The 12,356-nt window shown below is 44.4% G+C and overlaps 1 protein-coding gene across 2 annotated transcripts in view; it reads right to left on the reverse strand.

Moving 5' to 3' along the window:
* RGS13 (regulator of G protein signaling 13) overlaps positions 1-12,356 on the reverse strand; it is a 314,077-nt gene that overhangs the window by 123,993 nt on the left and 177,728 nt on the right. The window contains exon 1 of one of the 2 annotated variants that reach the window (XM_085654803.1): positions 9,213-9,494. The exons of the other annotated variant lie outside the window; for it this stretch is intronic. The gene's annotated coding sequence lies outside the window, so the exon portion shown is untranslated. Of the gene's footprint in view, positions 1-9,212; positions 9,495-12,356 lie in introns of those variants that run through there. 2 annotated transcript variants of the gene reach the window in all.

Raw genomic sequence — 12,356 nt, forward strand, 5'->3', positions numbered from 1 at the left:
TGCAGTCCTAGAGGGAGAGTTACTGTGTCTTTTAACTTTTACTATAAACCATCTATGCATTGCACTTCTCCTGTGTTCACACAGGCGCTTTGTCATGTTTGACTCCTGTGTTCTTTTTAGGTCTCGCTAGAGCCAGCACATGCGCTGCTCTGGCGAAACATTTAGTAAGCGGGTTTTTAAAGTGCTACCAAAGGCGGCCACCAGCTTGCTATTACGCGCACAAGCGGGTGCGCCTCGCTCCGCCTCTCCATGTAATCCTCTCAAGTCCCGGTTCGGTTATTCTTCTTCTCTCACCCTTACTGCTGCTCTTCCCTCCGGTCTGGGCTTGTGATGCTGGTAATCCCGGCTGCTCTCACTTCTCTTTAGCTAACCCCTCCCCCTCACTAGCTTCCCTTTCCTGCTCCCACATTCATGTTGTTTCATCAATGTGGGCTTCCGGTCTCTTCCTGGCATCACCCCCTTTATCTTGCACAGTTCGGCACACACGCAACTGGCCAGGACAAACCCCTGCTCCCTCCCCAGCCTCACTGACCCAGCAGCGGTTTCTGCTCTCTGTTCTCCCCTTCCCTCCTCCTCCGTCTCGGTTTCACACTTCTCTGCTACCCCCATAGTGTGTGGCGCACTACTATCTCTGCACCTACTGCCTCCTTTCTGCTCTATTTTAAAGCCCCCCCTCCCCCTCCTTGTTTCTCCTGTTTGATAGGTTTGCTGTGCATCTTGAGGGCCATAGGAAATAATAACATCTGTTATTTAGAGTGCTTAGAAAGAGAAAATGTGCTGCATCTAGCGCTATAAAAGTACACGTTTCTATCGCACTATTCATGCTCCTAATCTTTGCCTTGGAAATGAGTGTTTAACTCTATCAGTGACCACATCCCTTTCTTTAAACATTGGAACTTCTGCGGCCTGGAGACTTTGAGAACAGCTGGCGGTGACCCGGGCCTGACCCTTTTGGTATTATGTGTCTGTTTTCCATAAACAGATGACTAATCATATCAGCCTGAAACGCAGCGCTCGCAGCTGCCTTTTCAGTAGAAGTTTATAAATGCAGGATACTGTTTACAGATACTTTGTGTACTCTGTATCTCATGTCTTCCTGACCAGCCTCTGCAAGGCTTGCAGGGCTGAGGAGCAGTCAGTCACACTGTGCTGCCTCTTGTCAGGTATCACACCAGCACTCAGTCCTGAACCAAAGGCCAACAGCACTTAAAGTGCTGAAACTTTGGAGCCCACGCTTATAATGGGGACACCCTAAATTACAAGTCCCAGAATGCCAAATTCTGCTGGCTAAAAAACTCCAGAAAAGACTGAAGGTTGAACAAATGACCGTAGTTAAATTAACATCAATGCGGCCATGCATTAGGATGATCTCTGGTTAAGGAAATAGCTTGTCACGTGAATAACATTTAAATAAGTTGTCAGTTCACATTTTGTGCGGAGTTAGCCATGCATGCAATGTAGGTGTTGGTTGTTGGGCACACATCACTTGTGGTGGAGTCGCAGCATCGCTACGGACCCGGCAATATAAAATCAGTGTAAATGTCCTTTGCTCTTTAGACTTGCATTAACAGTAATCGAAGATAATTTTAGGCTTCTTGATCCACTGTATATATTCTCAACATTATTGAAAAATTAGGAATGCGGATTGATGTATCTTTTCTATGAATATGATCACTGGTTTTAACATTTTATTCCACGATTCATGTTACTGGTGTTTCTCAGGACTGAATAGTTGGGATTTGGTCTTTTCTCTCTGGTTGGATTTTGTGTCCGGTTTTCCTAATTTTTTTGGGTCCTATTATCTGCACAAGAGTATCTCTACTTAACGGTGATTGGTTTATTTCGCTCACTGCTGGGCAATGGTGCAGTGGCTCTATCTTTTCTTTCTCATATGTAATTTTTATTTCCATTTGATCCAAACAAACTACTGGGTGTGAGGAATTAAGCACATTTGCATCAGTAAAAAACATAGGAATCGTAAATATAGGATTATCACTAAACTCATTGGGTATTTGTCTAATGACGTGATCTTTCTTGTTTTCTTTGTATTTCTTTTTCCTTTGTAATTCTTTTTTTATTGGTCTGCTACGATTGCGACATTGTCGGCAGTTTATTTTTCTGTTCTTTTTAGGGCCTGTTGAAGCGACAATTGTAATTGTTTAGGTCATGAAAACTGCTTAGGCGCAAGTTAAGTTTTGTTCAAAATAAATTTTGACGCGGGAGAATAAGAAAACGAATAAAATAACAGCACAGTTTCATAATTTTTACTGAATAATATCTTCTCTTTTTGCAAAAATGATTGACCTCGAACCAACTTGTTTTATAGATTTTACTTAAAATAGCGTTGGAGTTTAAACGCTATTAATTGAATTCCTATATTCACCTAGTTGGGTGAGGTTACGTCCCTTATGTCGCTATTTATGTTCTTCTATTAAACTGCCAGACCTTTATTAACATTGTATGTGGGTGAGCTAAAAATGTTTTTGCTGGTGTTTCCTGCCACAGGATTAAATCAAGCATTGGCATAGCCAATAGGTCTCGCCTTTTGGTCCTTATAAGTTTTTAGCCATGCAAAAGTTGATGTTGTTGCACCAAGGATATTGTGCTGCATAACTAAATACTTATAAGGTCCCAAAAGCGAGACCTATTGGCTATGCCAATGCTTGTTGTTACTGGGGGACGGTTTTGCAGCAGTGCTGCAAAATCGGCCCCTTGTAACAAAAGCACAGCTGCAGTGTTCCTGCAAATCCACCCCCTACCAAGACCCCCTCTCCACCGGGCCGGTCGGACATAATTGCCATGGCTGGTTTGCGATCCCAGTCCAGCCCTGGTGACATCTAACACTGACCCGAACTCCGGATCTTTCTCAAAAGAGCAGAAACGTCATTGTACAAGGGTGGGTGCTGTGTGGCTTCAGTGAGTTCACTGGGTTTCACCACTGACACTAAGGGCCATATGTATGAACACATTTTCCCATAGACACAGAATGGGTAAAACCCTTTGATACATCTGGCCCTAAATAAGCATAGGTGATTGGTGACTGTTAAAACACTTAGGGGTATATTAACAAGGGCTTTATCTCCGCTTTTTAAAAATATCACCCTATCAACAACAGGGGGCTAACATGCAAAATCGCATGTTAGCATCCTTTTTCACTACGCTACCCTTTGCATCTCTAATGAGATGCAAAGTGGGCGTTCCAGAGCAAAATCATAGGAGAAATGTTGCTAAGCGACATTTCTCCTATTATCAAGCTTCACGCTAACCCTGTTAGAGACAAAAAAAGCAGCGCCTACCACGGTTAACGCTGCTTTTTTACATCTGATAATTTTCAGATTTAGCCATGTAATCCAATGGGAGGTGGATTACATGGCTAAATCCACCATGGGCTATCAACAAAGATATCCCTATCCTTGTAGTTTTATCGCTGCATTACCAGTGATAACCTCCCAAAATGCCTCTAGTGTTGGATTTTGTATCGCCTCGGCGGTTAGCGTTGTTAATAACGCAATAACCAGGCGATATTATCCAGCGATGGTGGGCGTTAAACAAATTAACGCTAAGTGCCCTTAGCGTTAATTTTCCCTGTTCCTTGTTAATATGCCCCACAGAATCCTGTGGTCTTCAAGGCATTCGAAAATTGTTCCTGTATATTATGTCCAATTTCTGCCAACAAACCTTTCATCATGAGACAATTTGTTCAAAGAGAGATGAAACCTTCACGCATGATCATGGCTCATGGTCTCCCAAAAAAAAAGGAGATTTTGAGTCAAGAGAGTTAGGGGCATATTATCAAGGGGGAACCAGAATCCAGTTGATACAGTATGCAGACGACCTGGTTCACTTGGACCATACCAAAGTTGGCCTTCAAAAAGGCCTAACAGCACTAGCAGTGTATAATGCCAAAAACAAGCTGGTCGTAAACCCAACGAAATCTAAGATAGTGATCTTTGGCCATCATCCGAAAAAGAAGTTAATGAAATGGAGTCTGGGACCATTAACATTGTCCAGCACACAATCGTACAATTATCTCGGAGTATGGCTCAGTGAAACAGGCCGGCCACAGGCTCATCGACATAAGCTCCAGCAGAAAGGCAAAATGGTTACTTACGCCATCTGTAAACTTAACGCCACTTTGGAAAGTCCAACGACCATGGCTATCCAACGAGTCCTGAGGGCAAAATTACTACCTTCCCTCAACTACGCGATACAGGCACTCCCAGGCAAATTGGTGCAAGACCTTGAAAAGATTAACTGTGCAGCTTATAAAAAGCTATTTTGTCTTCCATCGTGCACAAGGAACACTCTAATTAGCTTGGAATTTAATCTTAACCGACAATCTTTGGAAGAACTGGCAAGTCTGGCAAAATACTTTTACTTAACCACTGTGGCCCCAGAGAACTCAATGAAGATTGTTATAAACAAAATATTTAAAAACCCGGGCAACCCGTAGTCAACTGGTCTTGCCTCAACCAAAGACCTCTTGAACCTAGCTATAGAGAACTGGGACCCCAATATAATCAAGTATACAACTATTAAATTATTTAATAGTATATTAATATACTATTAAATATATACTATAAAATTTACCCTGTAAGTAGAACTAACCCTGTAAGTAGAACTAAGAGGCGTGTGCCGAAAACGCACCCCTGGTTTGATGTTGCCTGCAGGAAATTAAAAAAGGAGCTTCTTGCGGCAATTAAATCGAAAGATAAAGTGAATATCAGGGCTACTAGATTGATGTATAAGAAGGAGCTGTCTAGGGGCAAGAGAGAGTGGGAAGAAGCCAGGTGGGAAGAACTGAGGGGTGCCCTTGTGATAAAGGATGCCAAATTATTCTGGCCATTGGTAAATTTTGCTGCAAGAGATAGAGGGGAGACTTTTTTACCAAATATTGCTCCCTCAGTGTGGGAGGCGCATTTTGCTGCACTCTACACTAGGCCTCTGGCAGATACACCTGAACACTTAAATAGGACCACGACATTAGAGCTAGATGATCCTCTCTGCACTTCCCCAGCCCTAGACCTCCCGCACGAGTACCGACTGCGGGGGGCCTTGGACTTGGGATACCAGACAGGCCAGTGGGATACCGGGGTGAGGGTGGCTTCTGGAAGTGTTGAGAGTATCACAGTTAAGGAAGTAGAATCCGCGATTGCTAGGCAGCTCCCTAATAAAGCACCAGGCCTTGATAGGGTACCGGGTGACCTCTTTCGTTCCCAGCCAAACATTTGGGCACCGTACCTGGCCGTATTGTTTAATGCGGTTCTCTTGGGAGCCAAGCTACCAGACACCTGGGCAGGGGCTGAGATCGTCCCCATTTTTAAAAAGGGATGCCCTTTACTGCCTTCAAATTATAGGCCGATTAGTCTCTTGGATACCACTCAGAAACTAATGGGCCGGATCCTCCTGGATAGAATACTTAGGTGGGAGGATGAGCACGAAGTAATGACCACCCTTCAGGCCGGCTTTAGATCTGGGATCTCGACCCTGGACCAACTCTTTAGGCTGCAGGTCCTTTTCTGGAAGACTGTAAGTGTTGAGGGTGGCAGCCTCTACCTGGTCTTCGTAGACCTGCGGGCCGCCTTCGACCTTGTGCCCAGGGAGAACTTATGGAGGGTCTTGAAAGAACTAGACCTCCCGCCCTATCTATTGGACGTCCTGAAGCGCTTCCATGAAGGGAACTATGCCCAGGTCAGGTGCGGGAAGAGCGGGGAATTATCAGCCCGCTTCCCTGTAACCAGAGGAGTACGCCAGGGCTGCGCCCTGGCCCCTACACTCTTTAGTTTGTACATAAATGGCCTGGTGGGTGAACTAGATAGCGTTAGGGATAGTGATGCCCCTTGGTTGGCGTCAGGTCGGGTGCCTGCTCTGATGTTCGCAGACGATACTTTATTGTTGTCTCGAACATCAACAGGCATCCAACGGGTCCTGGACGGTTTTGTATCATTTTGCGCCTCGCGGGGACTTGAGATTAATTTAGAGAAGACGAAGTTCATGATCTTTGGTCCCCCGAAACGCACCCGCCCTAGCCCTGTGCTAAATGGCACCCTGCTTGAAAGGGTCAGAACTTTTGTATACCTGGGCGTTACCCTGACTGAAGATTTCTGTTGGGGCCCCCAGGTAGCCAAATCTGCCCTGAGGCTTTCACAGATGGTAGGGGGCATTGGCAAGTTTCAGAGCACAACCCAATTCAAGCCAGTCTCCCCAGTGCTTGAAATTGATGGCGCCCAAGCCAGACCTGCTGTAATGTATGGTGCAGAACTCTGGGGCCATACGCGCACATCAAGCCTTCTTAGGGTTGAGCAGGCATTTATGAGGAATTTGTTAGGCCTCCCCCAGAGTACCCCGCTCATATCTTTGACTCTAGATCTAGGTCTAGAGCCCATTTCAGAACTGTTAGCGGCTCGACCTCTCCTGTATTGGAGAAGGCTCTGGACAGTACCTGAGCTTGATGATTATAGAGCTGAGTTTTCTGCAGTTTGGGGGCGGTTGAAGAGCAAAAATATATCCTGGCTATCCCATATTAAAGCTGTTGCATACCAAATAGGTTTGCCCCAATTATGGGAGACCCCAGAGGAGAGTTGTCCAGCGGTGCGGAGAACTGAGCTGCTGGACAGTACAATTTAAGTTTGTTGCATTGTTCGTCAACTATGGGTAGGTTGTCCATAGAATTTCTGCAGGTAAAACTTGTGCCCAGGAGGGAGGAATTTCTGGATTTAATACAACCTCCCATGGCAAGAAAACTATACACACAATTAAGACATGGCTGTCTGCCGATTGGGGCATTGACTTGCAAATGGGCTGGACGAGAAGAGGGAATTTGCCCAGTTTGTAACAACAGCAAAGAAGATATGGTCCATGTTTTATTCTTTTGCCCTGCCTATAGTGCAATACGAAGATCTTGGTTGGCACCATTGTGCAGAAATCTGGGCCTAAAGAAAGCCTGTAGAATTTTAAGATATGATACTTCACCTCCCATTGTGTTTTCTGTCTCTCGTTTTCTATATGGTATGTGGCGTAGAAGGTCTACTTTGATTAATTGTCTTAAATTGTGATTAATTGCAATGATTGTCATCCCTCATTTGATAACTTATTGTTTAATAATTTTTTAATTAAGGTTTTCAACTATTTATGTACTTTATCTTGTATGTACATATTTTATCTGTGCTTTTATGGTCTCTGACCGAAATAAAGTTATCAAACGGAACTATTAAAACATCAATAAAAAAACAAGTAAGATTATGCTCTCAAAAACTGGATATTGAAGCTTTGACAGCTAGAGGCTTCCACGAGACCCAAAGCTCCCTTCACACTCCATATGGCCTCAAACCACATCTTACACAGCCGGTGGGGAGGCAAGCCCTACAAAAGATTCTTGCAGCTAGACTGCACGTGCTTCCTTTAAAATACCTGCATCTTTCAGTGAAAGTAAGACCAGCGATCACAGAGTGTCACCTCTGCCATTACAAGCGTGAAACACTGGCCCACATCTTACTATGCTGTGCCGACCTGTTGTCAATCCGCCGAATCCATCTAAGGCCCATTCTCCTCCAACTGGGCACGCGGACGGCAAAGGAGGCAGTCCTTCAGCTATATTTGCTGGACACGGTGAAGCACATGGCTAATTTTGCTAAATTCATCTATCATGCCCGACAAGCCTTAATGGACAGGTCAACCATGGCACAGCATGGAATTCAACCGTAGGAAGGCCCCATGCAGTTTGGCTCCCACTAAAAGCTTGTCCGGTGCAGCCAAAGGAACAACATTTCATTGCGTTTTAGAAAACAAAACACCAAATGGTGGTTTTAGGATTAAGTCGTATACATACATTATTATTTTACTCAATTTTAATTATCCTTTTTACATTGATTGTTCCTCTTTGTATTGGTTTTTATTAATCACACAAATAAAGTGGCATTGTCATAATTTCAAGGACGCCGTTAAAATTATCGCCGCTTTAGCGGCAGGGAACTACAGCTAAAGCGGCGATAATGGGCTTGATAATATGCCGCAGAGAATTCCAATAGAAGCCCATGTTTACATCAGAACCTGGGAATTCTCAAGGGCATAATATCAAGCCCATTATCGCCGCTCTTAGCGGCAGTTTTCTGCCGCCAAAGCGGCGATAATTTTAACATCATCCTTGATAATATGCTGCTTATTGTCGTGTTGTTGAGGTGCGTAGGCGTTTTTTAGTTGTTCAAAAGCAGCATCATGTGCAACCGTGCTGTTAAGCGAAATACGTTTTCGAATGCACCTTTTTTCCCACTGGCAACATTTTCTACCTGAAACTGAGATTTAATACAATGTCTCCCACATAACTATGAAGCAGCGGGACACTGAACTATAAATTACCTTTCTTTAAACAAAGAGGGATATTTAGCACAAACGTACATCTTTTTTAAGTAACACAATGTAGTTGGGATTGTAGAAAAAAGTGCATTGTGTTAAGATAATGTTATCGAAGCAAAACTTTCACCAGTAAGCAAATACTTAGCTACCAAGGGGCAGATTTACAAGCCCCTTGCGTCACTTGTGCGTCACTTTTAACATGGGAAAAGTGACGCAAAGTGGCGCAAGGGGCTTGTAAATCTGCCCCCAAGAGCTCGAACTGTGGATTCTGCACAATGCGTTTCTCGTAAATAAAATGTTTCTACACAATTGTTATTTTTGAAGAATACATCTAGTAAATGAGCAACGTCCGCACGGTTAGAGAACGTATCTCAAATGGGAGTGTTAGGCTTGAAAAAAATCACACACACAACAAACCGCCATTATCCGACCTTCTCCTCACTGTGCTGCAAATGACCTTCTGCAACATATTCCAACCCTCCAGCAAAATCTCACTAATTCAAGCCCCTTCACTTGCCTAATATTAGCTGCTACTTCCATTCAGACCCCTCGCAATTCAAAAAATCAACTCCAATGACCCTAAGTGCGTCGACAATAAAAACAGCAAAGTGAAACCGGAGAGCATAACATTTTCTTATCATACCATCCTGCTTTGCGGCTGGAAAAGTTTCAGTTCTCTAAAAATAATTTCGAATTTGTATCGAATACATCTAATTTTCCTTGGCAGACTTAAAAACGACTGTGCTTCTTTTATTTTCGTGAATATTATTTTTTTAGGTTAGCCATTTGCTTTGTGCTGTTTTAGGGAACTACCCACGTGCAATGTGTTTCTCAACTGGACCCGCCCGCCTCGTACTCACTGCTTGTCCGTGGTCTTTCCGCCTTTGCAGTTGCTCCTTCTGTTTGTTCACCTCCCTGAGTCGCGAATCTTCATTTTATGGTAACGACAATCTTTCCACCACCAAGAGTTCCTTCTGCATTCAGCATGCACATCCGACCAGTCCTGTCTGAGCCTACCAAAGCAAACACTTCCCTCCCTAGACTGTCAAGTCTTGCCTATATACATATGCAAATGGATATTGTGGTTACAACAGAAAAGTACATCCTTTGGCCTCTGACGCAACCCACAGATAAACAGGGCTCCTTATCCTGACGCCATCGGCTACTATCTCAGAGAGAGGAAGCAGTGGAAGGCGGACCTACATCACCCTATGGAAATGATCGTTGCTGCATCAGATGATGGCGCTGGTATGGAAATATTTTCCAACATCATCTGTGACAAGTTTCAGCTGAAGAGTCAGCTCCCAATCTTCAGAGAGAAGACATTTCATGTGAGGTGCTGGTGCATGACTTTCTAGCCGGGCCAATGAGGGAGAGGCCTGCTGGTGATTTGGATCAAACGCCTTCTTGAGAGTGGGCCTGCACTTCCTGACAGTAACGTTTCTCAACCCGTGACGGCAAACTAGAGCCGTCTCTTGTGTGCGAACTGGACCTCAATCGGTGAGCAAACAATAACTTGGGTTGTGTGATAACTAAGGAGCGCCCGCCAGATTACGAGTTGAACTCGTGTCTGGTGGGCTTTTCCTGGCTTGTCTTTTGCCGTTCCCACGGGGGTGCCCTGAAAACGGGCACCGCAATGGGAAAGCAAAAGAAGTTCCAGAACGCCATGGACTGTGAAGTTAATGCCGCCCTGGAACTTGGGGTGCATGCAAACAGGGGGATATGCATCCCCCTCTGTTTCCCCTCCGCCAGCCTTTTCAAGGCAGTGAGCCCGTCATGAAATGGTTGGCGGAGGGGAAACCCATAATATGCTTGGCGTACCATGGCGGTCCAGCCTTGAATAATATATAGGCTTCTGTGCAGCGCCACCAACAGGGAAAAGCTGTTCCCTGGTGCAATCAGTGCAGGGTGGCCAGTCCTAAAACCGCCTAGAAATAGGTTGGACGCAGGACCGCCACCGCAAGTCTGGCGGTCAAAGGCCGCCAGACTCGAAATCAGGACCTTAGTTTTCCGAGTTAAGCTGAATTAAAAATTAGCACTCTATGGTGGCAGGGGTGAGATCCCTTTTGCATCAACAAGCCCTCGCAGCATATGTACTAAAGCCACAAATACAAGTATGGGGATGAATTCCAAAATGTGAGATAACTCTTATTACTATACTTATCAGGATTCTAAGCTCAGCTGGAAACACCTCTCTCCTTCTCAATTTTGTCCAGATACATTTCGACAAGTCAAACCTGCCTAATTTACCTGTGAAAAAGTTTGGGGTAAATTTTGAGACTTGCAGGATTTGGTGAGGATCTCGCCAATTCTGCATGTAATTCCCAGTTTTCGGGAGAATGCTCAGAAAAGGAGGTAAAACCAAATGTAGTAAGTAGCTCACCACAGGTCAATGAAGCTAGCCAGATGCGAGAAAAACCCGTCCCCATTCCAGAGCGCTCATAATCGCTGCCCAAGTATCTGAAATGCACAACGGGTTAGTTCCTTTGTACCTTAATTGGTCGTTCAAGTTAGAGGATGGCAGATGTTCTTTCTGCAGTTCTCAAGAAGCATTACTCCATAAAGAATTGTGCTTACTTTCTTTCTTCGTACTTTCTGTGGCTATATTGGCAATTGTCCTAGGGTTACCTTGAAAAAAAGTTGGACATTCTGGACCAATGATACGAGCTTCGAGGCATAATACATTCTGCCAATGCAGTGACATCATACCACGCTTGGTGAAATAACTGTTGCTGCTCTCACACAATTCAAAAGTCTTATTTGGAGAACAAAAAAGATTAAAGGTTGGGCTGTCTATCTCAGTGCTTGAAATGGAAAAATAGAAGTGCAGGCACTTTGTACCAGAGTACCTGCTTGTTTCTGAAAAGTGCCCGTACTCTCCAATTAAAAGTATAGCACTTCTCTTGAGAAGTGCCGGTACTCTCCCTCTCGAAATAAAAAAGTGCCAGTACCCCATACCGGACAGTACCGGCCCATTTAAAACACTGGTCTAACTCTGAGTGGAGACATGACCTGTGGGAAGGAACTGTGAGCTCAACAGTGAGAGCTCAGCAGGGTAAGGTGGCCGACAACAGTCTCTTCTGCTATGAGCACTCCATATCTGCAGAGGGATGGCTTGGGGTCTTCACAGTGAGGCTGTCTAACCTGATGCCTGTCTAGATGTATCTGCTTGAGCTCTTCAGACTTAAAACATGCATTTGCATTTCGCCTCTGAATCGCTAAGGCTCCAGATGTCTGGATGACAAAAGTAGTTCTCTGTTAATCATACTGGACTCCTCATTCCTATGCCGCTAAGATCTCGTTCATGCATTCTTGGAGCAGTAAACATCCTTTTCTGACAGTTTAAAGATAGTACTACGTGAAAAATGTATTTGTGATGTGTTGATCCAGGGGGCTAAGAGTTAAAGGTGAACGCAGGTCATCACACCTCACCAGTGGTTGTCTTCACATTGTTTCACGTTGAACAGACAATAGACTGGTATTTACCTGTGTGTGACCACACCCTCGGCCAGGCTAATCATCTCGGATTCTCATCTCTTTTGCCCTCGATATGAGTGACCAAGGGTTTAGTGGGGTATGCTATTTTTCCTGTATGCGATTTTGGGGACTAGCATGTGGACTTTGGTACTTGCCACACCAAAATTAGCACGTCATGGTCAATACCATATTGTTTCCAACTGGTAAAGGTCAGTCAGTTACACATACTGAAATTCATCAAAAAGGTGAGGTATTTAATGTACCTGGTAAAAACCAGGTCCATTAAATAACAGAGAACTTGGAATTACACTTCTGCACAAACAGTGGTTTGTACAGGTGGTCGTAAAACATTGACTCACTCATAATCAGGGACGTTGTGTCTTATGTTTTCAGGGCCTGTACCAGTCCTCTTTTGTTTTTTGTCCACACACAAACCAACCTAGGTCATGAAGGTACGTGACTATCTTCTCGTTATTATACCACTCATCTCTGTGCTTCCATACCACGCAGGACCGCTGCCCAATTAC

This window comes from Triturus cristatus, chromosome 4_1, assembly GCF_964204655.1.
Source record: "Triturus cristatus chromosome 4_1, aTriCri1.1, whole genome shotgun sequence".
NCBI classification, from domain to species: Eukaryota; Metazoa; Chordata; class Amphibia; order Caudata; family Salamandridae; genus Triturus; species Triturus cristatus.